Genomic DNA, 12,940 nt, shown 5'->3' with positions numbered 1-12,940 from the left:
GATAGGAGCTTTGAACATCCTGGAAAGCATCCTGATCTCCATTTTTGTAGAAAGGGGGGGAAGATGGTTTCACAAGGACCCATCCTAGATGTGGTCACTTGACCTGACAGATTTATTAGGGAAGGAGCCTCCTGGCCCGGCCTTGTCATGCACAATCCACCACACCTCTGTAGGGTCTGGCAATCACAAGGTTGTGGGTTCGATTCCAGCTTCCCCTTGCCACATGTCGGTGTGCCCCTGGGCAAGGAACTTAACCCCAAAATGCCCACCGAGCTGCGTCTCATTGGATGGGGAGTGTTGGCCTAGTGGTTAAAGCAGCATGCTTGCACTCAGAGAAGGATGAAAGTACCCGGTTCGATCCCCACTCTGGGACCCCAGAATGCTTCCCAGGCGCATTAAAAGCAGAGAACCCATTTCGTTGTAATGTATGTTTCAATGACAATAAAGATGATATTACTATATATATATATAATATTATTTCAACGAGTTCAGAGAGCATATCCTTTTTCCAACACGCTTTTTCACATTTTTCCAAAAATACTTAAAGACTAAGGGGCTCCTTTAGAGGGAGCAGGAGGAATGACTGATGTGAGCGTCAGTAATGACTTGTTAAAAGTAATGTCCTTATCCTCCATGCAGTACTTTTGCAATGTCATCCTCATAGGTTGAATTAACCTAATGCAGCAACCATCCATCCAGCTATCCATCCATCCACTTTCTAACACGCTTATCCCTATGGAGGTTGCGAGGGGTGCTGGTGCCTATCTCCAGCTGTCAATGGGCGAGAGGCGGGGGTTCACCCTGGACAGGTCACCAGTCTATGGCAGGGTAAATGCAACAACCAAATTTTTCCTAAAAAGAATGTTAATGGAAAACCTTAAACTAGGTGTCCCTCTGTGAAGAAGGGTTAGTTGTTCTGTCAATAACCCTCTGGCGGACAATGCTAAGGACACATCTCAGAAGCAACCAAGGTTCAATTAAGACAAGTTAGATGACTGGGTTCTTCCCATTACAACATGGCACAGCTCAAGATCCATCAGCATTCTTTGAAGGGAAGTGAGCAGTCAGGAGAACTTGCCGCGATTTTTATCAAATCAAGCTATAGTCAACCATGATCTAAAACCACTGTTTCTGCCAGGTTTCAAACCTGGGGCCTTTTGCGTGTGAGGCAAACGTGATGACCACTACACTACAGAAACTTCATGTTTGGCTCTCTGCATGACGGATGACTCACTATGTCTAGGCAATGAAAAAAGGTTCTGGAGATCAAGATTTCCGGTTCATCGTGTGGAGCTACACTTTGTTTTACCAAGTGCTTAATGCCATGAAACTGTAGGTCTAAGGATTGCTTACTGTTTTGTCCATAACCCTCTGGCGGACAATGCTACGGACACATCTCAGAAGAAAACAAGGTTCAATTAGGACAAGTTAGATGACTGGGTTCTGACCATCACAACATGGCACAGCTCAAGATCCACCCGTGTCCTTTGAAAGGAAGTGAGCAGTCAGGAGAACCTGCCACGATTATTAGCAAATCAAACTATAGTAAAACATCAACCTAAAACTACTGTTTCTGCCAGGTTTCGAGCCTGGGACCTTTTGCGTGTTAGGCAAACAGTGATGACCACTACACTACAGAAACTTCCATGTTCTGTCACACCTATCATTATGGGAAACTCACTATGTCTAGCCATTGAAAAAGAATTCGGGAAATCAAGATTTCCGGTTTATCGTGTGGAGCTATTCTTTGTTTTACCAAGTGCTTTATGCCATTTACTGTAGGTCTAAGGATTGCTTACTGTTTGTCAGGAATGATTGGTTGAAAGGAATCTACTTATCCTCCATCCAGGATTCTTGCAATATCACCATATAAGGTTGAATTAACCTAATGCAGCAACCATCCATCCAGCCATCCATCCATCCACTTTCTAACACGCTTATCCCTATGGGGGTTGCGAGGGGTGCTGGTGCCTATCTCCAGCTGTCAATGGGCGAGAGGCGGGGGTTCACCCTGGACAGGTCACCAGTCTATGGCAGGGTAAATGCAACAACCAAATTTTTCCTAAAAAGAATGTTAATGGAAAACCTTAAACTAGGTGTCCCTCTGTGAAGAAGGGTTAGTTGTTCTGTCAATAACCCTCTGGCGGACAATGCTAAGGACACATCTCAGAAGCAACCAAGGTTCAATTAAGACAAGTTAGATGACTGGGTTCTTCCCATTACAACATGGCACAGCTCAAGATCCATCAGCATTCTTTGAAGGGAAGTGAGCAGTCAGGAGAACTTGCCGCGATTTTTATCAAATCAAGCTATAGTCAACCATGATCTAAAACCACTGTTTCTGCCAGGTTTCGAACCTGGGGCCTTTTGCGTGTGAGGCAAACGTGATGACCACTACACTACAGAAACTTCATTTTTGGCTCTCTGCATGACGGATGACTCACTATGTCTAGGCAATGAAAAAAGGTTCTGGAGATCAAGATTTCCGGTTCATCGTGTGGAGCTACACTTTGTTTTACCAAGTGCTTAATGCCATGAAACTGTAGGTCTAAGGATTGCTTACTGTTTTGTCCATAACCCTCTGGCGGACAATGCTACGGACACATCTCAGAAGAAAACAAGGTTCAATTAGGACAAGTTAGATGACTGGGTTCTGACCATCACAACATGGCACAGCTCAAGATCCACCCGTGTCCTTTGAAAGGAAGTGAGCAGTCAGGAGAACCTGCCACGATTATTAGCAAATCAAACTATAGTAAAACATCAACCTAAAACTTGCTGTTTCTGCCAGGTTTCGAGCCTGGGACCTTTTGCGTGTTAGGCAAACGTGATGACCACTACACTACAGAAACTTCCTGTTCTGTCACACCTATCATTATGGGAAACTCACTATGTCTAGCCATTGAAAAAGAATTCGGGAAATCAAGATTTCCGGTTTATCGTGTGGAGCTATTCTTTGTTTTACCAAGTGCTTTATGCCATTTACTGTAGGTCTAAGGATTGCTTACTGTTTGTCAGGAATGATTGGTTGAAAGGAATCTACTTATCCTCCATCCAGGATTCTTGCAATATCACCATATAAGGTTGAATTAACCTAATGCAGCAACCATCCATCCAGCCATCCATCCATCCACTTTCTAACACGCTTATCCCTATGGGGGTTGCGAGGGGTGCTGGTGCCTATCTCCAGCTGTCAACGGGCGAGAGGCGGGGGTTCACCCTGGACAGGTCACCAGTCTATGGCAGGGTAAATGCAACAACCAAATTTTTCCTAAAAAGAATGTTAATGGAAAACCTTAAACTAGGTGTCCCTCTGTGAAGAAGGGTTAGTTGTTCTGTCAATAACCCTCTGGCGGACAATGCTAAGGACACATCTCAGAAGCAACCAAGGTTCAATTAAGACAAGTTAGATGACTGGGTTCTTCCCATTACAACATGGCACAGCTCAAGATCCATCAGCATTCTTTGAAGGGAAGTGAGCAGTCAGGAGAACTTGCCGCGATTTTTATCAAATCAAGCTATAGTCAACCATGATCTAAAACCACTGTTTCTGCCAGGTTTCGAACCTGGGGCCTTTTGCGTGTGAGGCAAACGTGATGACCACTACACTACAGAAACTTCATTTTTGGCTCTCTGCATGACGGATGACTCACTATGTCTAGGCAATGAAAAAAGGTTCTGGAGATCAAGATTTCCGGTTCATCGTGTGGAGCTACACTTTGTTTTACCAAGTGCTTAATGCCATGAAACTGTAGGTCTAAGGATTGCTTACTGTTTTGTCCATAACCCTCTGGCGGACAATGCTACGGACACATCTCAGAAGAAAACAAGGTTCAATTAGGACAAGTTAGATGACTGGGTTCTGACCATCACAACATGGCACAGCTCAAGATCCACCCGTGTCCTTTGAAAGGAAGTGAGCAGTCAGGAGAACCTGCCACGATTATTAGCAAATCAAACTATAGTAAAACATCAACCTAAAACTACTGTTTCTGCCAGGTTTCGAGCCTGGGACCTTTTGCGTGTTAGGCAAACGTGATGACCACTACACTACAGAAACTTCCTGTTCTGTCACACCTATCATTATGGGAAACTCACTATGTCTAGCCATTGAAAAAGAAATTCGGGAAATCAAGATTTCCGGTTTATCGTGTGGAGCTATTCTTTGTTTTACCAAGTGCTTTATGCCATTTACTGTAGGTCTAAGGATTGCTTACTGTTTGTCAGGAATGATTGGTTGAAAGGAATCTACTTATCCTCCATCCAGGATTCTTGCAATATCACCATATAAGGTTGAATTAACCTAATGCAGCAACCATCCATCCAGCCATCCATCCATCCACTTTCTAACACGCTTATCCCTATGGGGGTTGCCAGGGGTGCTGGTGCCTATCTCCAGCTGTCAACGGGCGAGAGGCGGGGGTTCACCCTGGACAGGTCACCAGTCTATGGCAGGGTAAATGCAACAACCAAATTTTTCCTAAAAAGAATGTTAATGGAAAACCTTAAACTAGGTGTCCCTCTGTGAAGAAGGGTTAGTTGTTCTGTCAATAACCCTCTGGCGGACAATGCTAAGGACACATCTCAGAAGCAACCAAGGTTCAATTAAGACAAGTTAGATGACTGGGTTCTTCCCATTACAACATGGCACAGCTCAAGATCCATCAGCATTCTTTGAAGGGAAGTGAGCAGTCAGGAGAACTTGCCGCGATTTTTATCAAATCAAGCTATAGTCAACCATGATCTAAAACCACTGTTTCTGCCAGGTTTCGAACCTGGGGCCTTTTGCGTGTGAGGCAAACGTGATGACCACTACACTACAGAAACTTCATTTTTGGCTCTCTGCATGACGGATGACTCACTATGTCTAGGCAATGAAAAAAGGTTCTGGAGATCAAGATTTCCGGTTCATCGTGTGGAGCTACACTTTGTTTTACCAAGTGCTTAATGCCATGAAACTGTAGGTCTAAGGATTGCTTACTGTTTTGTCCATAACCCTCTGGCGGACAATGCTACGGACACATCTCAGAAGAAAACAAGGTTCAATTAGGACAAGTTAGATGACTGGGTTCTGACCATCACAACATGGCACAGCTCAAGATCCACCCGTGTCCTTTGAAAGGAAGTGAGCAGTCAGGAGAACCTGCCACGATTATTAGCAAATCAAACTATAGTAAAACATCAACCTAAAACTACTGTTTCTGCCAGGTTTCGAGCCTGGGACCTTTTGCGTGTTAGGCAAACGTGATGACCACTACACTACAGAAACTTCCTGTTCTGTCACACCTATCATTATGGGAAACTCACTATGTCTAGCCATTGAAAAAGAATTCGGGAAATCAAGATTTCCGGTTTATCGTGTGGAGCTATTCTTTGTTTTACCAAGTGCTTTATGCCATTTACTGTAGGTCTAAGGATTGCTTACTGTTTGTCAGGAATGATTGGTTGAAAGGAATCTACTTATCCTCCATCCAGGATTCTTGCAATATCACCATATAAGGTTGAATTAACCTAATGCAGCAACCATCCATCCAGCCATCCATCCATCCACTTTCTAACACGCTTATCCCTATGGGGGTTGCGAGGGGTGCTGGTGCCTATCTCCAGCTGTCAACGGGCGAGAGGCGGGGGTTCACCCTGGACAGGTCACCAGTCTATGGCAGGGTAAATGCAACAACCAAATTTTTCCTAAAAAGAATGTTAATGGAAAACCTTAAACTAGGTGTCCCTCTGTGAAGAAGGGTTAGTTGTTCTGTCAATAACCCTCTGGCGGACAATGCTAAGGACACATCTCAGAAGCAACCAAGGTTCAATTAAGACAAGTTAGATGACTGGGTTCTTCCCATTACAACATGGCACAGCTCAAGATCCATCAGCATTCTTTGAAGGGAAGTGAGCAGTCAGGAGAACTTGCCGCGATTTTTATCAAATCAAGCTATAGTCAACCATGATCTAAAACCACTGTTTCTGCCAGGTTTCGAACCTGGGGCCTTTTGCGTGTGAGGCAAACGTGATGACCACTACACTACAGAAACTTCATTTTTGGCTCTCTGCATGACGGATGACTCACTATGTCTAGGCAATGAAAAAAGGTTCTGGAGATCAAGATTTCCGGTTCATCGTGTGGAGCTACACTTTGTTTTACCAAGTGCTTAATGCCATGAAACTGTAGGTCTAAGGATTGCTTACTGTTTTGTCCATAACCCTCTGGCGGACAATGCTACGGACACATCTCAGAAGAAAACAAGGTTCAATTAGGACAAGTTAGATGACTGGGTTCTGACCATCACAACATGGCACAGCTCAAGATCCACCCGTGTCCTTTGAAAGGAAGTGAGCAGTCAGGAGAACCTGCCACGATTATTAGCAAATCAAACTATAGTAAAACATCAACCTAAAACTACTGTTTCTGCCAGGTTTCGAGCCTGGGACCTTTTGCGTGTTAGGCAAACGTGATGACCACTACACTACAGAAACTTCCTGTTCTGTCACACCTATCATTATGGGAAACTCACTATGTCTAGCCATTGAAAAAGAATTCGGGAAATCAAGATTTCCGGTTTATCGTGTGGAGCTATTCTTTGTTTTACCAAGTGCTTTATGCCATTTACTGTAGGTCTAAGGATTGCTTACTGTTTGTCAGGAATGATTGGTTGAAAGGAATCTACTTATCCTCCATCCAGGATTCTTGCAATATCACCATATAAGGTTGAATTAACCTAATGCAGCAACCATCCATCCAGCCATCCATCCATCCACTTTCTAACACGCTTATCCCTATGGGGGTTGCGAGGGGTGCTGGTGCCTATCTCCAGCTGTCAACGGGCGAGAGGCGGGGGTTCACCCTGGACAGGTCACCAGTCTATGGCAGGGTAAATGCAACAACCAAATTTTTCCTAAAAAGAATGTTAATGGAAAACCTTAAACTAGGTGTCCCTCTGTGAAGAAGGGTTAGTTGTTCTGTCAATAACCCTCTGGCGGACAATGCTAAGGACACATCTCAGAAGCAACCAAGGTTCAATTAAGACAAGTTAGATGACTGGGTTCTTCCCATTACAACATGGCACAGCTCAAGATCCATCAGCATTCTTTGAAGGGAAGTGAGCAGTCAGGAGAACTTGCCGCGATTTTTATCAAATCAAGCTATAGTCAACCATGATCTAAAACCACTGTTTCTGCCAGGTTTCGAACCTGGGGCCTTTTGCGTGTGAGGCAAACGTGATGACCACTACACTACAGAAACTTCATTTTTGGCTCTCTGCATGACGGATGACTCACTATGTCTAGGCAATGAAAAAAGGTTCTGGAGATCAAGATTTCCGGTTCATCGTGTGGAGCTACACTTTGTTTTACCAAGTGCTTAATGCCATGAAACTGTAGGTCTAAGGATTGCTTACTGTTTTGTCCATAACCCTCTGGCGGACAATGCTACGGACACATCTCAGAAGAAAACAAGGTTCAATTAGGACAAGTTAGATGACTGGGTTCTGACCATCACAACATGGCACAGCTCAAGATCCACCCGTGTCCTTTGAAAGGAAGTGAGCAGTCAGGAGAACCTGCCACGATTATTAGCAAATCAAACTATAGTAAAACATCAACCTAAAACTACTGTTTCTGCCAGGTTTCGAGCCTGGGACCTTTTGCGTGTTAGGCAAACGTGATGACCACTACACTACAGAAACTTCCTGTTCTGTCACACCTATCATTATGGGAAACTCACTATGTCTAGCCATTGAAAAAGAATTCGGGAAATCAAGATTTCCGGTTTATCGTGTGGAGCTATTCTTTGTTTTACCAAGTGCTTTATGCCATTTACTGTAGGTCTAAGGATTGCTTACTGTTTGTCAGGAATGATTGGTTGAAAGGAATCTACTTATCCTCCATCCAGGATTCTTGCAATATCACCATATAAGGTTGAATTAACCTAATGCAGCAACCATCCATCCAGCCATCCATCCATCCACTTTCTAACACGCTTATCCCTATGGGGGTTGCGAGGGGTGCTGGTGCCTATCTCCAGCTGTCAACGGGCGAGAGGCGGGGGTTCACCCTGGACAGGTCACCAGTCTATGGCAGGGTAAATGCAACAACCAAATTTTTCCTAAAAAGAATGTTAATGGAAAACCTTAAACTAGGTGTCCCTCTGTGAAGAAGGGTTAGTTGTTCTGTCAATAACCCTCTGGCGGACAATGCTAAGGACACATCTCAGAAGCAACCAAGGTTCAATTAAGACAAGTTAGATGACTGGGTTCTTCCCATTACAACATGGCACAGCTCAAGATCCATCAGCATTCTTTGAAGGGAAGTGAGCAGTCAGGAGAACTTGCCGCGATTTTTATCAAATCAAGCTATAGTCAACCATGATCTAAAACCACTGTTTCTGCCAGGTTTCGAACCTGGGGCCTTTTGCGTGTGAGGCAAACGTGATGACCACTACACTACAGAAACTTCATGTTTGGCTCTCTGCATGACGGATGACTCACTATGTCTAGGCAATGAAAAAAGGTTCTGGAGATCAAGATTTCCGGTTCATCGTGTGGAGCTACACTTTGTTTTACCAAGTGCTTAATGCCATGAAACTGTAGGTCTAAGGATTGCTTACTGTTTTGTCCATAACCCTCTGGCGGACAATGCTACGGACACATCTCAGAAGAAAACAAGGTTCAATTAGGACAAGTTAGATGACTGGGTTCTGACCATCACAACATGGCACAGCTCAAGATCCACCCGTGTCCTTTGAAAGGAAGTGAGCAGTCAGGAGAACCTGCCACGATTATTAGCAAATCAAACTATAGTAAAACATCAACCTAAAACTACTGTTTCTGCCAGGTTTCGAGCCTGGGACCTTTTGCGTGTTAGGCAAACGTGATGACCACTACACTACAGAAACTTCCTGTTCTGTCACACCTATCATTATGGGAAACTCACTATGTCTAGCCATTGAAAAAGAATTCGGGAAATCAAGATTTCCGGTTTATCGTGTGGAGCTATTCTTTGTTTTACCAAGTGCTTTATGCCATTTACTGTAGGTCTAAGGATTGCTTACTGTTTGTCAGGAATGATTGGTTGAAAGGAATCTACTTATCCTCCATCCAGGATTCTTGCAATATCACCATATAAGGTTGAATTAACCTAATGCAGCAACCATCCATCCAGCCATCCATCCATCCACTTTCTAACACGCTTATCCCTATGGGGGTTGCGAGGGGTGCTGGTGCCTATCTCCAGCTGTCAACTGGGCGAGAGGCGGGGGTTCACCCTGGACAGGTCACCAGTCTATGGCAGGGTAAATGCAACAACCAAATTTTTCCTAAAAAGAATGTTAATGGAAAACCTTAAACTAGGTGTCCCTCTGTGAAGAAGGGTTAGTTGTTCTGTCAATAACCCTCTGGCGGACAATGCTAAGGACACATCTCAGAAGCAACCAAGGTTCAATTAAGACAAGTTAGATGACTGGGTTCTTCCCATTACAACATGGCACAGCTCAAGATCCATCAGCATTCTTTGAAGGGAAGTGAGCAGTCAGGAGAACTTGCCGCGATTTTTATCAAATCAAGCTATAGTCAACCATGATCTAAAACCACTGTTTCTGCCAGGTTTCGAACCTGGGGCCTTTTGCGTGTGAGGCAAACGTGATGACCACTACACTACAGAAACTTCATTTTTGGCTCTCTGCATGACGGATGACTCACTATGTCTAGGCAATGAAAAAAGGTTCTGGAGATCAAGATTTCCGGTTCATCGTGTGGAGCTACACTTTGTTTTACCAAGTGCTTAATGCCATGAAACTGTAGGTCTAAGGATTGCTTACTGTTTTGTCCATAACCCTCTGGCGGACAATGCTACGGACACATCTCAGAAGAAAACAAGGTTCAATTAGGACAAGTTAGATGACTGGGTTCTGACCATCACAACATGGCACAGCTCAAGATCCACCCGTGTCCTTTGAAAGGAAGTGAGCAGTCAGGAGAACCTGCCACGATTATTAGCAAATCAAACTATAGTAAAACATCAACCTAAAACTACTGTTTCTGCCAGGTTTCGAGCCTGGGACCTTTTGCGTGTTAGGCAAACGTGATGACCACTACACTACAGAAACTTCCTGTTCTGTCACACCTATCATTATGGGAAACTCACTATGTCTAGCCATTGAAAAAGAATTCGGGAAATCAAGATTTCCGGTTTATCGTGTGGAGCTATTCTTTGTTTTACCAAGTGCTTTATGCCATTTACTGTAGGTCTAAGGATTGCTTACTGTTTGTCAGGAATGATTGGTTGAAAGGAATCTACTTATCCTCCATCCAGGATTCTTGCAATATCACCATATAAGGTTGAATTAACCTAATGCAGCAACCATCCATCCAGCCATCCATCCATCCACTTTCTAACACGCTTATCCCTATGGGGGTTGCGAGGGGTGCTGGTGCCTATCTCCAGCTGTCAACTGGGCGAGAGGCGGGGGGTTCACCCTGGACAGGTCACCAGTCTATGGCAGGGTAAATGCAACAACCAAATTTTTCCTAAAAAGAATGTTAATGGAAAACCTTAAACTAGGTGTCCCTCTGTGAAGAAGGGTTAGTTGTTCTGTCAATAACCCTCTGGCGGACAATGCTAAGGACACATCTCAGAAGCAACCAAGGTTCAATTAAGACAAGTTAGATGACTGGGTTCTTCCCATTACAACATGGCACAGCTCAAGATCCATCAGCATTCTTTGAAGGGAAGTGAGCAGTCAGGAGAACTTGCCGCGATTTTTATCAAATCAAGCTATAGTCAACCATGATCTAAAACCACTGTTTCTGCCAGGTTTCGAACCTGGGGCCTTTTGCGTGTGAGGCAAACGTGATGACCACTACACTACAGAAACTTCATTTTGGCTCTCTGCATGACGGATGACTCACTATGTCTAGGCAATGAAAAAAGGTTCTGGAGATCAAGATTTCCGGTTCATCGTGTGGAGCTACACTTTGTTTTACCAAGTGCTTAATGCCATGAAACTGTAGGTCTAAGGATTGCTTACTGTTTTGTCCATAACCCTCTGGCGGACAATGCTACGGACACATCTCAGAAGAAAACAAGGTTCAATTAGGACAAGTTAGATGACTGGGTTCTGACCATCACAACATGGCACAGCTCAAGATCCACCCGTGTCCTTTGAAAGGAAGTGAGCAGTCAGGAGAACCTGCCACGATTATTAGCAAATCAAACTATAGTAAAACATCAACCTAAAACTACTGTTTCTGCCAGGTTTCGAGCCTGGGACCTTTTGCGTGTTAGGCAAACGTGATGACCACTACACTACAGAAACTTCCTGTTCTGTCACACCTATCATTATGGGAAACTCACTATGTCTAGCCATTGAAAAAGAATTCGGGAAATCAAGATTTCCGGTTTATCGTGTGGAGCTATTCTTTGTTTTACCAAGTGCTTTATGCCATTTACTGTAGGTCTAAGGATTGCTTACTGTTTGTCAGGAATGATTGGTTGAAAGGAATCTACTTATCCTCCATCCAGGATTCTTGCAATATCACCATATAAGGTTGAATTAACCTAATGCAGCAACCATCCATCCAGCCATCCATCCATCCACTTTCTAACACGCTTATCCCTATGGGGGTTGCGAGGGGTGCTGGTGCCTATCTCCAGCTGTCAATGGGCGAGAGGCGGGGGTTCACCCTGGACAGGTCACCAGTCTATGGCAGGGTAAATGCAACAACCAAATTTTTCCTAAAAAGAATGTTAATGGAAAACCTTAAACTAGGTGTCCCTCTGTGAAGAAGGGTTAGTTGTTCTGTCAATAACCCTCTGGCGGACAATGCTAAGGACACATCTCAGAAGCAACCAAGGTTCAATTAAGACAAGTTAGATGACTGGGTTCTTCCCATTACAACATGGCACAGCTCAAGATCCATCAGCATTCTTTGAAGGGAAGTGAGCAGTCAGGAGAACTTGCCGCGATTTTTATCAAATCAAGCTATAGTCAACCATGATCTAAAACCACTGTTTCTGCCAGGTTTCGAACCTGGGGCCTTTTGCGTGTGAGGCAAACGTGATGACCACTACACTACAGAAACTTCATTTTTGGCTCTCTGCATGACGGATGACTCACTATGTCTAGGCAATGAAAAAAGGTTCTGGAGATCAAGATTTCCGGTTCATCGTGTGGAGCTACACTTTGTTTTACCAAGTGCTTAATGCCATGAAACTGTAGGTCTAAGGATTGCTTACTGTTTTGTCCATAACCCTCTGGCGGACAATGCTACGGACACATCTCAGAAGAAAACAAGGTTCAATTAGGACAAGTTAGATGACTGGGTTCTGACCATCACAACATGGCACAGCTCAAGATCCACCCGTGTCCTTTGAAAGGAAGTGAGCAGTCAGGAGAACCTGCCACGATTATTAGCAAATCAAACTATAGTAAAACATCAACCTAAAATTGCTGTTTCTGCCAGGTTTCGAGCCTGGGACCTTTTGCGTGTTAGGCAAACGTGATGACCACTACACTACAGAAACTTCCTGTTCTGTCACACCTATCATTATGGGAAACTCACTATGTCTAGCCATTGAAAAAGAATTCGGGAAATCAAGATTTCCGGTTTATCGTGTGGAGCTATTCTTTGTTTTACCAAGTGCTTTATGCCATTTACTGTAGGTCTAAGGATTGCTTACTGTTTGTCAGGAATGATTGGTTGAAAGGAATCTACTTATCCTCCATCCAGGATTCTTGCAATATCACCATATAAGGTTGAATTAACCTAATGCAGCAACCATCCATCCAGCCATCCATCCATCCACTTTCTAACACGCTTATCCCTATGGGGGTTGCCAGGGGTGCTGGTGCCTATCTCCAGCTGTCAACGGGCGAGAGGCGGGGGTTCACCCTGGACAGGTCACCAGTCTATGGCAGGGTAAATGCAACAACCAAATTTTTCCC

General features: G+C 44.1%; 20 non-coding genes across 20 annotated transcripts; all 20 read right to left on the bottom strand.

Moving 5' to 3' along the window:
• Positions 1-1,126: 1,126 nt before the first annotated feature.
• On the bottom strand, positions 1,127-1,199 carry trnav-cac. The gene has a single exon. It is a non-coding gene; the product is annotated as a tRNA-Val (tRNA).
• Positions 1,200-1,568: 369 nt separating this feature from the next.
• On the bottom strand, positions 1,569-1,642 carry trnav-aac. Its single transcript has one exon. It is a non-coding gene; the product is annotated as a tRNA-Val (tRNA).
• Positions 1,643-2,336: 694 nt separating this feature from the next.
• On the bottom strand, positions 2,337-2,409 carry trnav-cac. The gene has a single exon. It is a non-coding gene; the product is annotated as a tRNA-Val (tRNA).
• A 370-nt stretch (positions 2,410-2,779) lies between these two features.
• Positions 2,780-2,852, bottom strand: trnav-aac. Its single transcript has one exon. It is a non-coding gene; the product is annotated as a tRNA-Val (tRNA).
• Positions 2,853-3,545: 693 nt separating this feature from the next.
• trnav-cac lies at positions 3,546-3,618 on the bottom strand. The gene has a single exon. It is a non-coding gene; the product is annotated as a tRNA-Val (tRNA).
• A 369-nt stretch (positions 3,619-3,987) lies between these two features.
• Positions 3,988-4,060, bottom strand: trnav-aac. Its single transcript has one exon. It is a non-coding gene; the product is annotated as a tRNA-Val (tRNA).
• Positions 4,061-4,754: 694 nt separating this feature from the next.
• Positions 4,755-4,827, bottom strand: trnav-cac. The gene has a single exon. It is a non-coding gene; the product is annotated as a tRNA-Val (tRNA).
• Positions 4,828-5,196: 369 nt separating this feature from the next.
• On the bottom strand, positions 5,197-5,269 carry trnav-aac. The gene has a single exon. It is a non-coding gene; the product is annotated as a tRNA-Val (tRNA).
• Positions 5,270-5,962: 693 nt separating this feature from the next.
• Positions 5,963-6,035, bottom strand: trnav-cac. The gene has a single exon. It is a non-coding gene; the product is annotated as a tRNA-Val (tRNA).
• A 369-nt stretch (positions 6,036-6,404) lies between these two features.
• trnav-aac lies at positions 6,405-6,477 on the bottom strand. The gene has a single exon. It is a non-coding gene; the product is annotated as a tRNA-Val (tRNA).
• Positions 6,478-7,170: 693 nt separating this feature from the next.
• On the bottom strand, positions 7,171-7,243 carry trnav-cac. Its single transcript has one exon. It is a non-coding gene; the product is annotated as a tRNA-Val (tRNA).
• Positions 7,244-7,612: 369 nt separating this feature from the next.
• trnav-aac lies at positions 7,613-7,685 on the bottom strand. The gene has a single exon. It is a non-coding gene; the product is annotated as a tRNA-Val (tRNA).
• A 693-nt stretch (positions 7,686-8,378) lies between these two features.
• trnav-cac lies at positions 8,379-8,451 on the bottom strand. The gene has a single exon. It is a non-coding gene; the product is annotated as a tRNA-Val (tRNA).
• A 369-nt stretch (positions 8,452-8,820) lies between these two features.
• trnav-aac lies at positions 8,821-8,893 on the bottom strand. Its single transcript has one exon. It is a non-coding gene; the product is annotated as a tRNA-Val (tRNA).
• Positions 8,894-9,587: 694 nt separating this feature from the next.
• trnav-cac lies at positions 9,588-9,660 on the bottom strand. Its single transcript has one exon. It is a non-coding gene; the product is annotated as a tRNA-Val (tRNA).
• Positions 9,661-10,029: 369 nt separating this feature from the next.
• On the bottom strand, positions 10,030-10,102 carry trnav-aac. Its single transcript has one exon. It is a non-coding gene; the product is annotated as a tRNA-Val (tRNA).
• A 695-nt stretch (positions 10,103-10,797) lies between these two features.
• trnav-cac lies at positions 10,798-10,870 on the bottom strand. Its single transcript has one exon. It is a non-coding gene; the product is annotated as a tRNA-Val (tRNA).
• Positions 10,871-11,238: 368 nt separating this feature from the next.
• Positions 11,239-11,311, bottom strand: trnav-aac. The gene has a single exon. It is a non-coding gene; the product is annotated as a tRNA-Val (tRNA).
• Positions 11,312-12,004: 693 nt separating this feature from the next.
• trnav-cac lies at positions 12,005-12,077 on the bottom strand. Its single transcript has one exon. It is a non-coding gene; the product is annotated as a tRNA-Val (tRNA).
• Positions 12,078-12,446: 369 nt separating this feature from the next.
• On the bottom strand, positions 12,447-12,519 carry trnav-aac. Its single transcript has one exon. It is a non-coding gene; the product is annotated as a tRNA-Val (tRNA).
• Positions 12,520-12,940: the final 421 nt, after the last annotated feature.

The sequence above is a fragment of the Fundulus heteroclitus genome, unplaced genomic scaffold (assembly GCF_011125445.2).
Source record: "Fundulus heteroclitus isolate FHET01 unplaced genomic scaffold, MU-UCD_Fhet_4.1 scaffold_130, whole genome shotgun sequence".
Taxonomy (NCBI): Eukaryota; Metazoa; Chordata; class Actinopteri; order Cyprinodontiformes; family Fundulidae; genus Fundulus; species Fundulus heteroclitus.
The sequence above is the reverse complement of the archived record's forward strand: the minus strand, read 5'-3'. Positions and strand labels throughout refer to the sequence as shown.